The sequence below is a fragment of the Aricia agestis genome, chromosome 3 (genome assembly GCF_905147365.1).
Source record: "Aricia agestis chromosome 3, ilAriAges1.1, whole genome shotgun sequence".
In the NCBI taxonomy this organism is placed as follows: Eukaryota; Metazoa; Arthropoda; class Insecta; order Lepidoptera; family Lycaenidae; genus Aricia; species Aricia agestis.
This window is the reverse complement of record NC_056408.1, coordinates 20,994,188-21,015,196: the sequence shown is the minus strand read 5'-3', so window position 1 is coordinate 21,015,196 and position 21,009 is coordinate 20,994,188. Positions and strand designations below refer to the sequence as shown.

Sequence of the window (21,009 nt, the reverse complement as noted above, 5' to 3'; positions counted from 1 at the left end):
AAAGCGTCAGCAGCTATTGCAGAGCTCAGGCCTGAATTTATAACGATGCCCAGAACAGAAGAAGAAAGAAACAAGTAAAAAAATGAATTTTACTTTATAAGTTCATTTCCTGGTGTTGGAGCTGTAGACTGTACACATATAAATAGAGGTCCACGAGCAGAGCTTTTTTTGCTGAAGGCAGGTCAAGTAGCCCTGATGTCACTGCGGCCCTTGAGGATCTATTGTGACTCCTACGAGCAGAGCTTTATACAAATAGAAAGAGCTACTTTTCACTGAATGTGCAAGTGATATGACGGGATGCTAATTAAAAAATATTGGACATCATAAGTCGGTGGCCTGGATCAGTCCATGACACCACAATTATTATCAACGATTTCCACATTCGGACTGATTTTGAGAGTGGTAGTTACGAAATGGATTACCCATTGAGAGACAGTAGGTAGTGGGTACCCATGTCGGCCATATTTATTGACCTTTTTTACGGCCTTCTACACCTAGCGAGGTAGCATACAACGAGGACCATATAAAGACAAGAAATACTGTCGAGAGATGTTTTGGGGTTTTAAAAAGATTCCCTTGTTTATTTATGGGCCTCCGTTGAATTAGAAACTACAATGAATTTAATCATTGCTTGTAAAGTGTAATAAACTTGCTTCATAATATAGCTTTAATTTATGATGACCAACTTGAAGACGTCATGACATCTGAAGATATGGAACCCAATCATCCAGAAGATACGACTGGAGTGTCAGGTACAACACATCAGTTCGGTTGTAATGTTGGTTGTGTTGTGTTGGTGGTTTATAATGATTAATTAAATATAAACCACCAACACAACACATTAACAGAAATTTTAAAAATCCTTTCGCGAAAATTATTAAAGATTGTGGGTTTAAAACTTGTACTTGGAATTACTTCGAATCAGCTCATGGCAATAACGCTGCGGATGGTATAGGTGGATCAGTAAGGCAGACGTTAGATAGCTGTATCGCATTTGGTTCGGATATTCCAGATGCTGCAACAGCTATTCAAGTACTAAGGAAGAAATCTAAAAATAATGCTTTACTATATAAATGATGCTGATACGAGGGCTGCCTTTTAAGTTCTGTCGTTTGTAAACTTCCAGGGATCATTGAAAAAAAAACCATATGGGTTTTTAATCTCCTTGTATTTGGATTTTAAAAACAAAAAAAATTATTCAGATTGGTCGAATAGTCTTATTGTATCGTCTATTCAAAGGTGACAAGTCGGTTGTAAAAATGGAAATGTTAAAGGACCGTGCGATAATTTTTTACAACTAACGAAGTTGATTATCGCGACTTCGGCGTTTTGAGAAGATCACTTCTGTACTTAGTAATGCTGGACCATGTCTTAGGATTAAAGAACGCTGGTATTTAGAAGTTTAAAGTGGTTACCCTAGCTTCAGTGACCAGTCACGTGACGGTCGTTCAAAAACCGTCGTAACGCAAGAGAATATTGAAGCCGTGCAGCAGCTAATCCTCGAAGACCGTCATGTGATATATCGCGAAATAGAGGCATCCATGGGCATTTCAGGGACCACTGTCCGAAAAATCATGCACGAAAAACTTGGAGTAAAAATGGTGATTTCTCGTAAGATACCTTGTTTGCTTAGCGACGACCAAAATCAGCCCGTGTTAGTTTTTGTCGCAAAACTCTGCAGCGATTCAACCCAGGGGAGTCAAAGCACGTTTATAATTTGCTCAATGGTGACGAGTTTTGGATATATGCTTATGATCCAAATTCTAAGCAGCAGTCTGGGTCTTCTAGAATGAGCCAAAATCGATCGAAGTCATGGGCTCACAGAGCACTTTAAAAAATATGTTTGCCTCCCTTGTGGCAGAGGGTGGTCACATCGTCACTATTGTGCCCGAAGATTGCAAAACGGTTACCGCTGACTAGTATACCACAGCTTGTTTGCCACAAGCCATCACCGAATTTCGAAAAAAAACGATTCAAGACGTCGTATGTTCCTGGCCATGACAACGCATGTTCGTATTCTGCAGACCCTTCATGGCAATGAGGATTCACCAAATTATTTGGATTAAAAATCAGTTCCTCAATGGCATTGTTACTCCAAGGGGAAATACAAAATCCAACGGCTTAAAGGAAGCGGATGGACTGAAAACCGAAAATTCATTAGAGCTACGGTATATGAAAAATCGCCTCGGACGTATAAATTACTGAACTACGAAAACTTTTAGGAAAATTAATTTTGAACCCTGGCATTAATGACCTGATATTTGATTATATCAAGAATCGTGCCAAAAAGAATACACAGACATTGATAATTTGTGCATTTTAACTTTTGATGAAATGTCAATAATGAAAAACATTAATTATAACTCAAAATATGATCAAATTGATGGATACCAGGACCATGGGCATCAAGGCAAATGCCATATTTGCCTATCATGCTTTTGTATTCATGCCATAAAGTTAATATACCTAGCGGAATAGAGCAACAATCTCGAGCTGTCAAACGAAACCAAAATTGGTTTTCATCTGTGTGAAAAATATTATGTGTACGTATACACTTACACTCGATGGAATTAAATATGTCATTTCCTTTGATTCGGAGTAAAACTATCGAGCAAAACCATATGTGAGTACTTAGCAATAGTGACATCTCTCTTGTTCAGGCCTTTGTTCTCTATTCCGCTAGGTATATTAACTTTGTGATTCATGCTAGTGTAGATAAGGCAAAAGAGAAAACAGCAAGTAGCCTATTATTTGTCGGGCGACTATGTCACAGCAGACAGATTGACAGTGCTTATTAAAGAGGTACACATATTTTATACTTGTTTTTATATTACAACTGGATACATTAAGATTGTTTTTTTAGGTTCTGCACAAATGTCTGGAGTCAACAATAGCTATTTGAGCAACAGTGTGCGATAAGGATGGGGTCAAATAAGAGCTCTGGAGAACTTAGGTTCCAGTGTTGACCATCCCTACTTTCAATTTGACGGCCACGAAATTGTCACTTTACCAGATCCTCAAGTGCTTTAGGAATTTGTTCCTGAAGTATGATGTAAAGTTGCCTTTACCCGACAAAAGTGCAAATCAACAATCTACAAGCACAACACCTGCGTTCTACAACAGGTAATAGAAAAAACATTTTTAGGGTATGTTATAACTTATCAAGTCTTTATTGTAAATTACATTTTTATTTCACAGGTGTGAAATTATTTCACACCTTGGACAACGCAATACACATACCCTCATTTTGTGTTTGCTCCAAAATTATCAAAACTCCATATCCAACCCAATTTCAAATAAAAAAATGCGAGTTAAGCTAGCCAGTCAGATATTTAGCCACTCTGTAGCAATGGGCATATTTTCTAAAGCAGCTACAAGTAAGTAATTTTTCTTAGATGGAAGTTAGATAGAGCTAATATAATTTCAAATAAATTACAGAGTTGTAACTTGTAGGTACTTTTACATATAATGCACATAAATATGTAAACAATAAACTTAGAATACTTAACTATACAACCTCTTTCATGTTTCTCTCTCATCAAATAATAATAATTGTTACAGACGAGCTGCCATCAGGAGCTATATATATATATATATATATATATATATATATATATATATATATATATATATATATATATATATAGCCACAGTAACTTTTCTAGAGCATTTTAATAATTTGTTTGATTTGCTCAATGCAAATTCTGCGGACCGGAAAAGCGGCAAGCCGTACAAAACTAATTGGACATCAAAAAGCTCTCATGGAGATTTTATCAAAAAATCAAAATTCATTATTAACAAATTAGAATTTATAGGGTGTAAGAGGACACTACCATCAATCTGTGATGAGGACATAGATACCTCGGCAGAAATACAAGCATGTGCCTATGTGTGTGGCTTCATATTTATAAAATATGCCAGAAATTGTGTTTTATGTAAAAAGGCTATGCTTGCCGAGACATCCGACCGACGACCGACATCCACAATTTTATAAATTTTAAAGAATATATTAGATGGCAAGCATAGCCTATATGCTAATGTCAAATTTGTAGCCGGTGTAGACAAGTGTGCGGAGGTTATAAACGAATATTTAATATACTAGTCAAAACAAAATAAGGGCCACGCGTCTTTTTTGTCGTTGGAAGCGATTACTTTCTTTTAATGCATTGTTTAAGTGGCTGACGGTTTATGATTGTGTTAGCACACGTGTTAGCAAAGATTTCTTAAGTACCCCACTTGGATATTTTTTTGAAATGGATAGTTTTGGACACTTTATTGTAACTCTACCTGATTTTAAGATAGATTTTAAACTCATTTCAAATAAAGATTTCGTCAGGGGCAGTTAAAGTTTTGTTTTACTAGTGCCTTAATTATCATTTTGAGGACATCATGCAGAGAATTCGACGACATATGGACTTAGCAACCGTATCTAGGGCCGTAACATTACTGCAAGAAGGCCATTCACAGCGTTCTGTGGCGTTGCAGCTCGGTTTTTCTCGGCGAGCGATTCAAAATGCTTGGAATCGATTTCAAGAGACTGGGGCACTAACCAGAAGACGGGGATCTGGTAGAGTAAGAGCAACCACCGCACAGGAGGACCGCTACGTGCGCTTGACGGCCCGTAGAGAGCGCGCCAGCACAGCCCGCTCGATACAAAACCGTCTGCGGCAGGCGACGGGAACCAGCGTCAGTGACCAAACGATTAGAAATCGGTTACACGAGGACCAGCAGTTCTCCAGAAGACGATTAGTACGAATTCCCTTAACGAGTGCTCATCGGGCAAACCGATTATCGTTTGCCAGGCGGCATCTCGTATGGAATATGAGTGATTGGAGCAGAGTATTGTTCACTGACGAGTGCAAAGTGAAATTTTGTAGTGATGATCGTCGCATTAGAGTCTGGAGACGTGAAGGAGAGCGATTTTCCGATGCCTGCATACATGAAAGTGATAGATTTGGGGGTCCTAACGTTATGGTGGGGGGAGGAATCTCTATGTCTGGCAGAACCGAGCTAGTGATTCTCAGTGGAGGTACGATAACGGCTCAGCGATACATCGAGGAGGTCATAGGACCCCACGTGGCCCCATATGCACACAGAGTTGGCGCAGGATTCCACCTAATGCACGACAATGCTCGCGCACACACAGCTAGAGCCACCAGGGAAGCCCTAGAGTCCGCTGGTATACAGGTCTTGCCCTGGCCTGCGAACAGTCCGGACCTGAATCCCATCGAGCACATGTGGGACATCTTAAAACGAAAGGTCCGAAGCACTGACCAACCCGTCCACAATGAGAGACAGCTGATCGACGTGCTGAAAAGAAGCTGGGAAGAAATTCCGCAAGAAACAATTGTTCACCTTGTGGAGAGTGTACCTACAAGACTGGAAGAGTGCATTAGAAAACGAGGAGGCCATACCAGATATTAAAAAAAAAAAAAAAAATTGAACACCTTTTTATTTTTTTAGTTATTCAGTTATTTCTTTCTCTATAATTTTCCCTCAATATTTGATTTTTCGGTATAAGATGTTTTAAAATATTTTTTTAATCTTTTTTTTCATTAATTTAAGATGAATTAATTTAAAATTAATTAATATACCTAATTTATTCATTAATTTATCCTGTAATCGCATAAATTCTTGAGGGCACTTAAAAAACGTGGTGGCCCTTATTTTGTTTTGACTAGTATAAATAGTCCTCACGCAGATAGAGTGAAAAATAATTGTATATGTTACTGTAAAAGCAAATGTAAGTATTTCTAATAAAAATATGATGATTTTGTCGAACATTTACCGTGGGTTGCCAAATTATTAGGGACAGTTACATTTTGTATCAATGTGATCTTTGAGCGCACTTAACTACACTCTCAAGTGGTGTAAGTGTTGTTGGAATGTGTTTTTACGTTCACCATATCTCGGTTTCTCAATTTTTAGAAAAAAAATCAAGAACTGCTTTTTTTTATTTATAAAAATATTTGTATAACCTGTGGGATACCAGAGTGTTTATCACACGTAAAAACGGAAAACGCATTTTATTGTTTGAAATAGATTATTGGTTCTCTTGTGCTAGTTTTAATTAAAGGTGCGTACTATTTTATTGTTATTGATTAAAAACAAATAAAAACAAATTTTTGATAATAAAATTTAATTAATTCATATTTTTGTAGCCTTCAGTATGGGTCGAGGGGTTGATTTGTCTCCAAGAAAAAAACTGAGGTCAAGACCCTTCTTCTGCATACAAATCATTCACAAAGGAAGATAGCAAATATTACCGGGGTTTCTAAGACGGTTGTTAACAGAATTAAAATTAATTTAGACCTAAATCGTCCACTTTTGTCCCAAAGAAAAGGTAAATGCGGATGAAAACGCATCACGACGACACGAACTGACCGGAAAATTCGCGATATCTGTTTACAAAACAGGAAAATATGTGTTGCTTTGTTAACGCAGATGATTCAGGAGTTAGGAGTAACCATTTCCAAAAGAACTGAGCAGCGTAGGTTGGTAGAGGAAGGCCTGATCAGTCATCAGCCAGCTACGAAACCGCGGTTGACTGAAGCAATGAAGAATTCCTACTGTAAAACACGAATTTCTGCTGTAAGACACGACTGACGCTATTCTCACAACGGATTTTGTTAACGATGCGTTGCGCATTGGTTTGACAGAATATTTAATAAAATTGAGAACTGGTGATTCAAATGAATGAATCTCGGAATTATTTAATATTCCCAAAAGAACTCTTGATGGAAATGTATCTGAAGCTCGGGATCTTTTATATAATTATTATGCATTTAGGTCTTAACCACATAAACCGGCAAGAAACAATAGATATAACATTGCTAATACCTCATGGCTTATTTAGAACTGTCAATGGTGAAAATAAGCCTGTCATAATTATTGACGGTACATACTGTTATGTTCAAAAAAGTTTTAATTATCTTTACCAAAAAAGAACTTATAGCTTACACAAATTTGACAATTTAGTGAAACCATTCATGATTGTTTGTGCAGATGGTCATATTTTTGATGTGATTGGCCTCTATCCGGCGACGACTTCCGATGCAGATATAATTAATCGAGAATTTCGTGACCCTTATTCAATGTTTCGCCAATATATTAGATCGGATGATGCCTTAATCTTGGATAGGGGCTTCAGATGCGTTGCTCTTGTTTAATGAATGTGGTTATAGAACGTATGTCCCATCAACATTACAGGAGGGTGAATGGCAGCATTCAACTATTGAAGCAAATAAGTCGAGGGCAGTCACCATAATATGTAGATGGGTTGTAGAGAGAGATTTTAAATTACTAAGACAAGATTATTTTAACACTGCTTCGAGACATTTGATGAAAGATTTTAAGGTGGCTGCTTCTCTTCTTAAGGCTTCTCGCCCTCCTATTAGAAACCGTAATGATACTGGGGAGATATTGCAAATTAATAATGAAAATATGTTCAAAGAAAATTTAAGAGATTATGTTATACAAAATAATGTGAATCGACGCAGAGCTGATTTTATTAGAATGCATGTGCTAAATGATAATCTCAATGATTTTCCCCAGCTCACATATTATAGTGATTTGATTAAAATATCTTTAGGGACATGCCATATTAAACAAGCCAGGTCCTATTACGGAGAGCACATTAGGCATGATGGGCGATATGAAATCGAAGTATGTCGAGAGACAGACAGCAACCTACTGAGAGAATTGTCAATACCCAATACTTGTTGGCTATTAAGAGGACGAATAAATTCCCGGCATATAAATGCAAAAACATACTTCATCTACATATTAGTTGACAATTCTCGCAGAGGAAGGGACGCCATCCGAGATTATTATTGTAATTGTGTTGTAGGGAGACGAATAGTAGGTTGCTGTTGCCATGTAATGTCCGTTATATGGTACCTAGACTGGGCCAGACATCAAGAAAATCTAATACCACCTGCACAATTTTTAGACAACATTCTAATAGTTTATGATGACGAATAAATAAATTTGAGAATAATTAACCGCTTTTTATTAAACTCTCTTGACAAACCAAAAATTACGAATATGTTGACTCAATTTCGTTTATTATTTTTAATTCCATTAAACATGCTAAATCATTAAACGGTAAGTGTCCATAGGCGTTAATTGTTCTTATAATACAAGTACCTAGTGAGTGGCTATAACAATTTTGAGATTATTTTTCATTTACCAATATCATCTTGTAACTTTTTTCTATAGAATAACACTAAAATTATTAATGTAACGTTCAGGCCCAACTTACTATGGACTTTCGCCCGTCGCCATTGACGAAGGAAGATCAAAAAAACTTCTTGAAAAATTTTTTTTTTTCAAATTGTTAAAAATTGTTGCATTTAAGTTACTTATATATTCATTTTTAATGTTATTATTGAAAGAATGGAAAATTCAGAATATTGTATTCCAATTGAAATAAAATTGGCATACAATATTCTGAAAGTTTGATTCTTTCGGATTAATTAATAATGAAAAGTACCGCCACCACGCCCAGCGAAATTTAATATTTCCCGCCAAAGAGAAGTGGTAGAATTTTAAATTTCCCACCAGTTGACGTCATCGCCTTATCAGCGCATTCTGCCCCTACTTCGCAGGTACTTAAAAAAAATTACGGGAACATTTTTTTCTGTGAAGTTCCGCCCCAAAGCCCCAAAGGTTATCGGCTCTTAAGGAAGATGATTATTTTGCCAGCTCCTCAAACATTAATAAAATTATTATCGAATGGAAACACTCAAGCTGGAATAAATAAAAACATTTTTTCTCAAATGAAAAAACGAGCTGAGAAGATGAAAGCATCTGAAAAATTATGTATATTGTTATTTGACGAAATGTAACTTGATTTGTTTATTTATTTACATATTTATTTTATTTATTTATATAAGGCTATATAGGCCTTGATGCTGGCATTACTTGGAATGAGAGAATGGATAGAGTTGTTGGACTTGTTGACAATGGGGAAATAGTCGCCAAAGAATATGCTGATAACGCACAGGTTTTCATGATTCGAGGTATTATAAACAGCCAATTGGTTACACTTACTCAAGGCCAACCACTAGAGGTTCTGAATTGGCAAAATATATAAAAGAATATGTCAGAGAAATTACTAAGGCTGGATTAACAGTTGTTGCCACTATTTGTGACCAAGGCTCTGGTAATAGAAATTAAATATTTAGTAGAGGAGTCATGAGCTACATGGCTTAGAAAAGGTGAAGAGCCGAAAAATAATATTTTTAATAGACAATTCTAAAATCATACCCCTGTATGATACACCTTACTTAATTTAGTGTATCAGAAATAATTTAATTTCCAAAATTTTAAAAAGTAGGGGAAATACGTACAAAATGACACATCGGGCTTTATTCAAAATTGGCGCGCTGTAGCGCGGTGTTTGACATTACTGCACGTGACGGCCGCCATGTTTGGAAACCTGCGAGACTTCAAGCGCTATTGGTCCAGTCGCGCCATTGCAGTGGAGCAACAAGTGTTTGACGGTCGTAAAAGTTTTTTGTTTACATGGATTTCTGCTTGTTCCTGGTAAGTTTTGTGCATAGTTTCATGAAGGATATTACTCAGTTCGTAGCATTAGTATATTGGCTTGTAATATCAGTAGGTTTTAATACGAGAATCTGTGTTTTCGAGAAATCGTGAATTTGTTTTTGTTTTCAAGGTCTGTAGGACAAAATGACATACCCACAAATCGGACAAAATGACATAGTATGTCATTTTGTCCGTTCTCGATATTCTAACAGATAATGTTTTTTAATAAATTATTAATATTACCCAGGTACAATGCCACGTGACTATAAGAGAACAACCAACCGTCAGGCTTGGAGTCAATAATCTATGAAAAAAGCAATTGAAGCAGTTCAAGCAAATAGGATGGGATGGCTGGCAGCATCAAAAACTTTTGGTGTTCCACAAGCTACGCTTAGAAGACATGCATTAAATGCGAACAAAACTATACTGCCTAATACTAAAGGCTTAGGAAGTTTTAAGTGTATCTTTACTCCTGAAATTGAAAGGGAATTGGTTGACCACATAAAGTTCCTGGAAACTAGACTTTTTGGATTAACGCGAAAAGCAGTTCAAGAACTTGCTTTTAATTTGGCGGAGATGAATGGGATAAAGCATAATTTCAACAAAGAAAAAAAACGTGCTGGGCAAGAATGGCTTGATGGCTTTCTTAAAAGGAACCAGGACATTTCTCTGCGTACCCCTGAAGCTACTTCAGCAGCTAGAGCTCAAGCATTTAATAAACCACAGGTGGCAAAGTTTTTTCAAGAGTATCAAAAACTTGTAAATGATTACAATTTTCCACCACATCGCATCTACAATGTAGACGAATCAGGCCTGACTACAGTACAAAAACCACAAAAAATTATTGCCACTAAAGGTAGAAAGCAAGTCGGCAGCCTTACGAGTGCCGAGAGAGGTTCGAATGTAACAGTGGTCTGTTGTACAAATGCAATTGGCTCGTTCATACCGCCTTGTATGATTTTCCCTCGTAAAAACATGAAGAACGAACTAGTGGACGAAGCTCCTACTGGCACACTAGGACTAGCACAAGAGAGTGGATGGATGAATGCTGAGCTATTTGTGAAATGGTTGAAGCATTTTCAAAAACATACAAAATCCAGTATTGACGATCCAGTCCTACTTGTGTGTGATGGTCATGCTAGTCACAAAAGTTTCGAAGCAGTGACCTATGCTAAAGAGAATGGTATTGCAATGCTCTGTCTGCCACCGCATTGCACACACCGGATGCAGCCATTAGACGTGAGTATTTATGGACCTCTCAAAACCTATTTTCATCAAGAAATATCTAAATGGTTAAAGAATCATCCAGGGCGAGTAGTCACTCACTTACAAATTGGACAGCTGTTTACTGAAGCTTACGGTAAAAGTGCAACGATACAGAACGCTACAAATGGATTTAAAAAAACAGGACTATGGCCCATAAATCCAGAAATTTTTCCAGATTATATGTTTGCACCAGCAGAAACAACTAATATTCCGTTGAATAATCAAACTGACGTTGCTCAAACTCTTGCAAATGCTCCTCCTTCGGCGCTCCAAATGCATGAAGAAGATGCAACTGATGATGGCCAAATACCTGATTCTTCGATAGAACAACATGTCATAAATGCAGAGGCGACCCCCAGTCCTTCAATCTTGGAGATGGATGGAGAAGTAACTGATAATGACAATAGACCTGGTTCTTCTATGGAGCCAAATACGGTAAATGCAGAGGCAGCACCCGACGAGAGACCTGATTCTTCTATGGAGCAAAAAGCTAAAGGTTCATTGCTATTTCCCGTGGAGACCATTTCACCAGCGCCACAAGGGCCGTACATTCAGGGCCAATGTATACGAAAACAGAAACCCCGAAAACACCACTGGCATTTAACATCCACTCCTAACATAATAGAACTCAAAGAAGCAAACACACCAAAAGCTCCACCTAAAGAAAAGAAAAGGAAAGTAAAAAAGACTCTTTTTGAAATACCATCTACCTCAGGCAAGCAAGAAATGAAAGCGAAAAAGTCTAGCAGAAAAAAGAAAAAAGTAGAGAAAAAAATTGACAGTGATGATGAAAGCTCTATGAAAATGCTTTGTTATCAGATGTAGATGATGATGATGACTGTCCGTGTATTTATTGCAATGATCTTTATTCACGATCTAAGCCCGGCGAGTGTTGGCTGAGGTGTCTTGAGTGTTCTCGTTGGGCTCATGCATCATGCGCTGATGTTCCGAAGAAAACAAAGAACTTTGTTTGTGAACTGTGCTTATAATTTTATGTATGTCATAATGTCCGTATTGTGTATGTCATTTTGTCCTGACAGTATGGACAAAATGGTTTTTGCTAGATGTTTTGATTGATCTCAATATTATTTTTTCTATCGTTCCTATTTGATAATAAGATGCATAAACATTATGCTAATGAACCAATGATGATTGTTTTGTATGGAGGATGATTGTAGCTTTTTAAAATAAAGAGTTATGATTAAAAATGAAAACACTATGTCGTTTTGTACGTACTTCCCCTATATTAAAAATAATGAAACCAAAGTCGCCAAATGGTCACATATGCCAAGTTCAGCAAAATGAAAGTGATATATGCAACACAACTCTTCAGTCGAACTGTAGCCACAAATATGGGATATCATGCTGTTTACTGGTAAGTGTTGGAAGTATATCCCCACTTTGTTAAATTTCCTCCAGGAATTGTTTATAGAATAGTCGAATGATTTGTGTACACACGGGTGTACAAGAACCCTGCAAGCCACGCGTATCGCGTGTACACTGTACACACGGGTGTACAAATTGTTTGTGCGCGGATTGGCCATTTATTTTCAACGTTCTGCTACATGCAGCCTAATTTATTTATTTTTTAAATAAATGTGGTTTACTAGAAATAAAATTTTCACCATTTGATGCGTATAACGGAGATTGAGTAAAAAAAAGGAAAACAAAACATTACGATCTGCGACCGCCATTTTTTCTTCGAGTGCTTGACTGGTGTAGTGATTTTTGGAAATTAATTTTCGCAGGAAACGGTGAATATTTTTATAAGAATTTTATATGAAATAACTGGAAATTTAGTGAAGTTTCTTATTAAATAAGAATAATTGAAGAAAGTGCAATGTTTTTTGGTGAAAACCGATGAAACTTTTGAGGTTAGGTTTTTTTCACTCATGCCGCGTCATATTTGACATGAAAGTTTTCACTTATTTCAACGTTTACTTGTATTTATTCATTCTAAAGTGTACATTGGTTATTTAGGAACTTATTTTCAAAAGAATTATTCAGAATTTAGTGCTAATAAAAGCTTTATCGTATTTTGAAACAATCTATAGCGCATTTTTCTTCTAATGTAAATATTTAGATTGAGAAGTAATTACTGTGATTTGGAGAGAAATAACTTATGTTGTCAATTCTAAAATATATGTAGTTTATTGTGATAGTGATTGTTTTGTGAATAGTTAAAGATAATTGAGTTAAATTTGTCAAAATCTCCAAAAGTTGCGAGGAAAAATAACTAAGCTATGAAAAAATACATAAATTTTATCCAGTAAGCGTTTATAAGAATATTCTTATTTGATTTGGTAGGAATTTTTGTGTAGATTATAACGATGTACATCATATATGGTTTTGGTACTGATACTGATAATGAAGTTGGAATGACAACTGAGGATGAAAATATGTTGCAAGAAAGAACGAACTGCAAGTATGCGCTTATGTGAGTGGTTTTAATTTAAAAAAAGGTTTAAAATGATTCCGAGCAATTTTTTTCAACAAAAAACTTTAATGAAATGCACACATTTATAGAATACGAAGAATAAATGAAAAACAAAAAATCATTAAAATATCCGAGTGAGTGCTTGGTGCTCTGTGTTGAATCATGTGCTAATTTTATGTTTGAATATTTAAAAGAAAAAATGCACATGAATTAAATTTAACAGAAAACATAAGAATTAATTTATTTGAAAATGTTAATATTGATTTTCTGAATAGTTGCACAGAGTACAAGGAACAAAATATAGATTTTATAATACATAATGTATTAATATTAGCATTAAAAGATTTTGCATTAAAATAACAGAGCATTTGACCAAACATCTGCTGAAAGAGCACTCCTATGGAGGTCGAGGACAATGGTGGCTAGGCCTGTCGCCGGAGAGAAAGGAAGGGCGAAGACCAGGAGGTCCTGACGGCCATGGCGGAGTGCGGAGAGGACACGACATTATTGAACTTGCTTGCTGTACACAGATAGACTTTGTGGTCCGGGGTAGGTAGTGATAAAAGGTACAGTGTGGAGACCCTGACCCCGACACTGGGACGTTAATGTGCCGGAGAGCGAAAATGATGGTATTGAAGAAAGGTATGTACTCGTACATACCTGTTATAGAACGCGTAAAAAATTTATTTAGATGACACAAACAGAGTTATTAGTGCTTTCAAAAAAGAATATAGTACGCATGCAAAAAAAGGTATTTATGTTCACCTTTAAAAGATTTGTATAAAAAACTCCGTTCAGAGCTAAATTAAAATTTATTAAGCTAGAGTAGCTTAATAAATTTTTTACAAGCTGCGTCCTTTTTGGGTGCTTTTCCATTAGTGATCGAAGGCTTTTCCCAAAAGATGTCTAGAGAGAGACATGTGCTTGTACTTTGCACGTTAACATGGAATTGTTTATGACTGCGTTGAATAAGGCGACAATACTAAAAGAAAAAAACTGTGACCAGGTGCTCTCTAAGCTGTATTGTGCTCTCTAAGCTGTGTTGTGCTCTTTAAGCTGTGTTGTGTCTCCAGAAATATCAATTGCTTATGTGCGTGGCGGCCAAAGGAAGATCTTCCGACCGAGCGAGGTGTTATGCTCGGTCAGGCCGGAGCCCACGTGATACATTTCAGCTGTCGTATATAAACTGACGCGCTCAGGAAACTTGGATAGCGCGATGCAGGAATGTAAGGCGAATTGTGGGTACCGCCACACTTACAAAGGCATTGTACCGCTTACAGCTCAAAACGTCTAGATTATAATAATGATCAAGAGAATAAATACCTTACATATTTTAAGTGGGTATAACCAAAGACGTCCTTTTTAAAGATGGTAGAAAGAAAAAACAAGCCATATCTGGTCAGTTCAAGAGAAGCAATTGCGAAAATGGATAAGGTTTGTATAATGTTTCTGCAACACACTTACAAAATTATCGGCCAGTATAAAACAATTAAAAACCTTAAAGAGAAACACTAAAGAAGCTTTGATTCATGTAGACTTTTCCGAAAATTACTCCCTAAAATATGCAAAAGAAGTGCAACCTTTTCACTTCGGTGGAAGTAGACAACAGATTTTGATACTGGACTTGTTACCCCAACATCTTTGTGTACATTAAGCGACTGTTGACATGATGCTCCAGCTATATGGGCATTTAATTCCATTAATAGAGGAAGTAATCAAATTAAACCCTTCAATTGACACCATCAATTTTTCATCTGATGCACCATCCTTTCAATACAGAAACAAGAGCATGTTTCACATAATCAGTCACATTAATGTAACTAATCACACCATAATATATGTTTCTTATCTAGTTATGGTAGTACTGCAAATGCTGCTGGAACTTGGCTTGAGACGCTACCGCGTGACTAGATACAAGATGGAAATCATTTATTTTCTGAACTTAAACTGATATGTGATTATTTCTGAAGAACAAAAGATGGACAGATACAAGGACGAAGATGTTTTGGCCAATATAGAACCTAAACGATTTTTAGATTTTCGTGATGTTTAACTTGTGAATAATGACAGATGCTTACCCCTAGGGCTAGCTCCGAGTGGCGAAGACTCCATATAACCCGATTCCCGTCGCATATAGGTCGTTTTTCATGATTTACGCGGCCAAAATTATTTTTTTGTGTTATTCGCTACACAATACGATAACATTATATGTATATACGATAACATTATATAAATAATTTACATATAACATTATATGTAAATTATTTATTGCTTTTATTTGTCTTTTAAATGAAAATTTCTAAATATGCGACTTTTTCATTTATCGATGATAAGTATTGCTCGTTCATTTTATCTAAAAGGTATTTTCTGGTTAACACTTTCCCTCCCGAGCAGCCAGATGATCCTCCTGCATAAAAAAAATATTTCATCCAAAAAATAATATTAGCTTTTTTCAATTTTTTCCAAAATTATTCAACATAACTTATTTCAGAAAGTAGCAAAAAGTAGCAGCTGATTTTTACCAGTTATGTTCCCAAGATTTCAATGTATGTAATAAGTCCAGAAATTCTACTCGGAAAGGGGCGGAAGTACAGTATTTTAACCATGAAAATTTTAAAATTAAAAAAAAGTATTGTTAAAAGGTCAGTTTGACAGAACCATTTTATAAGTCAGTGGGAATGCATTGTTATCAAAAATTATATTATTTTAATAGAGGCTTAACTCGGTTATCGGTATCCATCACTATCATTAGCAAATAAATCACCAAACATAAAATATTCACTTATAAGATTGATATTTTGTAAAGCGCGTCGCGAACGTTCACGTGCATCAAGTGCGACATTATAGTTTCGACTGAGAATACAATGCGCCAGCGCCAGCCAGGGGTGTGTTTGGGTATGTTTATTGTTCGTCAGGTGCCGTAGTATTCCAGGTATATATTCATTTTGCCATTGTTCTGTTCTTGGAATTTCTACTTTTGGCCGCTTAAATCGTAAAAAACGACCTATGTGCGCGTCGGCTTCCCTTAGAAAAATCGAATCTATGGGCCAAAGACATTTTTATCTAATAAATATTTTACATACTTACTTAAAAAAACTTTTTTAAGTAAGTATGTAAAGACTTTATTAGGAACGCCTTTAGCGGTATTAAGTATTATGATAGGCGCGTAATACATTTTTATTTTGCTGGTTTTTTAGTTTAACATATGGTGGAGAACTACGAATCGTAAAGTGTGTTGCCACTTGCCAACTATGGGGATTTCTCACTAAATTTAGTGGAAAAAAAATAAATTTAGTGGGGTTTTTAGGGGGTAAAATATTTTGGGGATATTTTTGGGGGTAAAATTTTTGAAGAATGGATTTATTTATTTTATAAAAACCTTAGAGTTTGGCATCGATTTCAATAAATTGTATAAAGAAAATTACTGCAACAGCTACTAGATGGAACTGCTACACAAAGCACATGTCTCTATAGTCTAATACTCTATAGAGTTATGCTATAGAGTCGTAGCAGCTGACACTGTTGAGTGTTGACAGTAGGCCGACAGATTGTAAAAATGTATGATTTTAAAGAATCTCAGTCTGAAGAAGAACAATTAAAATCAAAGGCAGCTGACAAATTGTTCTCAGCTTTAACCTTAGAGTATACATTAGCAAGCTATAGAGTGCTTCTAACAAGGTATGAACCGTAAGCACGAGTGTGAACAATGTGAGATTTCAAGGTTACGTCAATTTAGACGCAGTGCAAAGCGTGCCGTGGTAGTTTCGAAGAGCAATATTTGGTAAAATATTCCGTAATAATGGTGAAATGTGCAGTGCCATGCTGTAAAAATGATTCAAGGAAACAAAACAAAAAGAATAACAATATTTCCTTTCACCGGTAAGTAGTATTTTTAGTTATATAAACGATAATCAACAAAATTCTGTAGGGGCTGGCGGGGTGGCGGGAGAGGCGCGCGGCGGGGGCCGCTGCACGTCCCCTCCAGCCCCGTTCTCTCCGCAATGAGCTAGTGTTGGGGTAGTATCGTAATGCCTATGCGTCGTTTCAAGGCATCTGTTACGATTACGATTTTTTATATATGTGTAGGTATTTAAAACAGATCAAGCAAGTCAATCGCGTAATAAATAAACTATGTTTGTAGTATATTTGTGTTGGTATTTGATTATAAATGTTAGTTATTTAAAAATATGGATCTCAGTTCTCTAAATAAAAAAATATTGTAACAAGTATATTAGGTATCCTATAAGACTATGTACAGCTTGGCAAAGAAGAGTCTGACGCGGTGACAGCTGGAACTAAGAGTTTTTATTTATGACAACACTACATTACTTGTCAACTCTAGTATATATTGTGTCAAAAGCGAAACGTAGGGTTGCCTGTATTTAAAGAAAAGAGCCCTCATTTAATCCACACTCTTCTTTGCCAAGCTGTAGGTTTAGTATGTTGTATTATCAAAAGTGTTTTTTTTTTTAAGAATTCACCTACAGCTTGGCAAAGAAGAGTGTGGATTAAATGAGGGCGCTTTTCTTTAAATACAGGCAACCCTACGCTTCGCTTTTGACACAATTTTTTTTTTAAATGAAATAAGGGGGCAAACGAGCAAACGGGTCACCTGATGGAAAGCAACTTCCGTCGCCCATGGACACTCGCAGCATCAGAAGAGCTGCAAGTGCGTTGCCGGCCTTTGAAGAGGTAATAGGGGAGGGTAGGGAAGGGAATAGGGGAGGGTAGGGATGGGAATAGGGTAGGGGATTGGGCCTCCGATAAACTCACTCACTCGGCGAAACACAGCTCAAGCGCTGTTTCACGCCGGTTTTCTGTGAGAACGTGGTATTTCTCTGGTCGAGCCGGCCCATTCGTGCCGAAGCATGGCTCTCCCACGTATAAAATATATATTAGAGTTGACAAGTAATGTAGTGTTGTCATAAATAATAACATTTAGTACCAGCTGTCACCGCATCAGACTCTTCTTTGCCAAGCTGTACCTAATTATTATATTTATGTTTTAGATTTCCGAAATCCCGTGATGTAATAAATGCTTGGGTTAAAGCCATAAAAAGGCCCAATTGGGAACCGAATATTCGAAGCTTCGTTTGCTCCGTTCATTTTAAATCTTCATTTATATCAGAAACAAAACATGGGCTCCGCAAGCTGGTTGAAGGTGCTATACCAGAGCTTCACCTAGAGGTATGATCTTATCATAATTGTAAAAGAACAATGAGTCAATCTAAAGTGTTCTCATTAATTTTATTATTCTTTTGTATTATTTTAGAACGAAGCAAATAATTCTGTGAACGTGGTTCCACCTACGGGTGAATTGCTGGCAGTAGCTGAAGGTGGCACTTTGGACTTCAAAGTAAGTTTTTATTTAAGAATATGATGGTATTGGTAGCATTTTATTTTAAATACTAAATTAAATGATACTTTTGTACAATCTAAGGTTAAGTCTATCTAAAATGTTATCAGCTATCATAGAAATACGTGTACCTACCTACCACTTATACCTACCTACTAAAAATGTGACGTTACTATTTTGTTTGTTTTAGACCAATTCAAATTTAGTACAACAAGCACCGCCATCTACATCAAGTGGCGAGACACCATCATCAATGTTGTTACCTGACGATTATACCCCGAACCCAACTGACACTCCACGAAAGCTAAAACTAAAACGTCGACTCCTTTATTTAGATAAAGTCGCAAAACGACGTCGATTGCGTTGTAATGCATTATACGGGCATCGAAATCGCTTGATCAAAAAAATTGAGTCCCTGACGGAAATGCTTTCTGAGCTTCGGAAAAAGGAATTAATTACACAAGAGCATAATGATATCCTGGAAGTATGTGGTGTAAGTGCAGCAGAGCTTTTCCAAAGGATACGTCACAAAGGTAAAACATATTCTCCAGAGCTGCGAGCATTTGCCTTGACCTTGCACTTTTATTCACCCAAGGCATATGCTTACGTGCGAGATTCATTTAATACATGTCTCCCTCATTCCAGCACAATCAGAAAATGGTACAGCACTGTTAATGCCTTGCCAGGTTTCACCGAAGAAGCATTTAGAGTTTTAAAAGAGAAATCTCAGAAGAGTGGAAGAAAAATAATTTGCAGCCTTGTTTTTGATGAAATGTCAATACGGCAACTAGAAGAATTTGACGGAACCTGTGTACATGGTTACGTTGATCATGGTGCAGGAGAAACTTCTGAAAACTCAACTGAGTTAGCAACACAGGCTTTAGTCTTTTTACTGGTTGCAATAAATGAAAATTGGAAGTTACCAGTAGGATACTTCCTTGTTAATGGAGTTTCAGCACAACAAAAGGCAAATTTAGTTAATATGTGCTTAGCGAATTGTCACGAAGCAAATATTGATATTGTGTCAGTCACTTTTGATGGATGTCCATCGAATATTGCTATGGCCAAATTGCTTGGATGCTGCTTTGAAGAGGAAAATTTTAAGACATCATTTGCACATCCATCTACAGGCAATGAAGTTGTAATTTTCTTGGATCCATGTCATATGGTAAAGCTTGTACGTAATACTCTGGAGAGTAAAAAAGTCTTTAAAGATGGCGAGGGCGGTCAAATAAAATGGCAGCATTTTTCAGATCTACAAGCTATACAGGAGCAGGAAACATTTCATTTTGCTAATAAATTGACGTCAAGGCACATAGAATTTAAAGACCAAAAAATGAAAGTTAAACTTGCAGTACAACTATTCAGTTACAGTGTAGCTAAAGCAATAGAATTTTGTGACCAAGAATTGAATATCATGCACTTCGAAAATTCAGAGGCCACTGTTCAATTCACACACTTAATGAACAACTTATTCGATGTACTTAACTCACATAAATTCCCCGGTAGAGACTTCAAACAGCCAATAAATTAAAAAAATAAATTCAAATATTTTTCGTTTTTAGATTCAGCGTTCGAATATATACAAAATTTAACTACGTTAGATGACAACAAACTCATAAGTAGTAGAAATAAAGTTGGCTTCTTAGGTCTTTGCATTTGTATTGCTAGCATGAAAGCGCTTTTTAAGAGACTTATAGAAAAAGATAAAAGTTTAAAATTCATCCCTATGTACAAGATTAGCCAAGCCGAAAGCATACCATTCCAAGATTACTATTTCAACCGAAAAGAACAAGGATCTATTAGATTTGCTGTGCTTTATTCATGAGAGCTCTCATGAGTTTTACAGAAGTCTGAGCTGCAAGACTGATGTCAAAGACACTGCTACGGATAATGATGATGATTCTGATGATGAGTAATTCTATGATATGATAGTTATGTTCATCTAACTCCCAAGACCTATTAAAGGTTTTATTTTGATTTAAGCAGGTACCTACGTACTTTTTGTTCTCTTCATTATTCTACGACGAACTGCCTCACTCATAGAGTCGAATTACTGCCTATAGGTTAACAGCTGTTAACTGTACTGTGTAAGTTTTAAAGTGTTAGCAATTTTGATGTTTATTATTTTTCTAGATATTTTTAAGGATTCACACAATGGCTGTGCTGTTATGATTTTGTACTGAATAGGTTCACTTTGATTATTGTGATAGCTGCGTAAGATTGATCTGTGCCATTTCTTAGTATTTAAGTTTAAGACTACTTGCATTTAAAAATATCTCTATTTACTTCTTCTTATAATTTTGATAAAACTGTGCCTTATTTGTAAGTAAATTCATAATTTTGAAGTCTTTAATAAACGTTAATTAGGTATATATCGAAAACTTTGAATAAAAGC

At 36.3% G+C, this 21,009-nt stretch overlaps 1 protein-coding gene and 2 long non-coding RNA genes across 4 annotated transcripts in view; 1 reads left to right on the top strand and 2 right to left on the bottom strand.

The window, feature by feature from the left end:
• The window catches only part of LOC121740379 (stAR-related lipid transfer protein 7, mitochondrial), a 73,154-nt gene that overhangs the window by 25,499 nt on the left and 26,646 nt on the right, over window positions 1-21,009 (bottom strand). The window lies entirely within an intron of this gene.
• On the top strand, window positions 1,724-19,218 carry LOC121740392. Its single transcript, XR_006037639.1, has 4 exons — window positions 1,724-1,734; window positions 4,202-4,206; window positions 17,503-17,684; window positions 19,207-19,218. It is a non-coding gene; the product is annotated as an uncharacterized LOC121740392 (long non-coding RNA).
• Window positions 17,707-18,344, bottom strand: LOC121740391. The gene is made up of 2 exons (XR_006037638.1): window positions 18,241-18,344; window positions 17,707-17,736 (listed from the first exon to the last, which is right to left on the bottom strand). It is a non-coding gene; the product is annotated as an uncharacterized LOC121740391 (long non-coding RNA).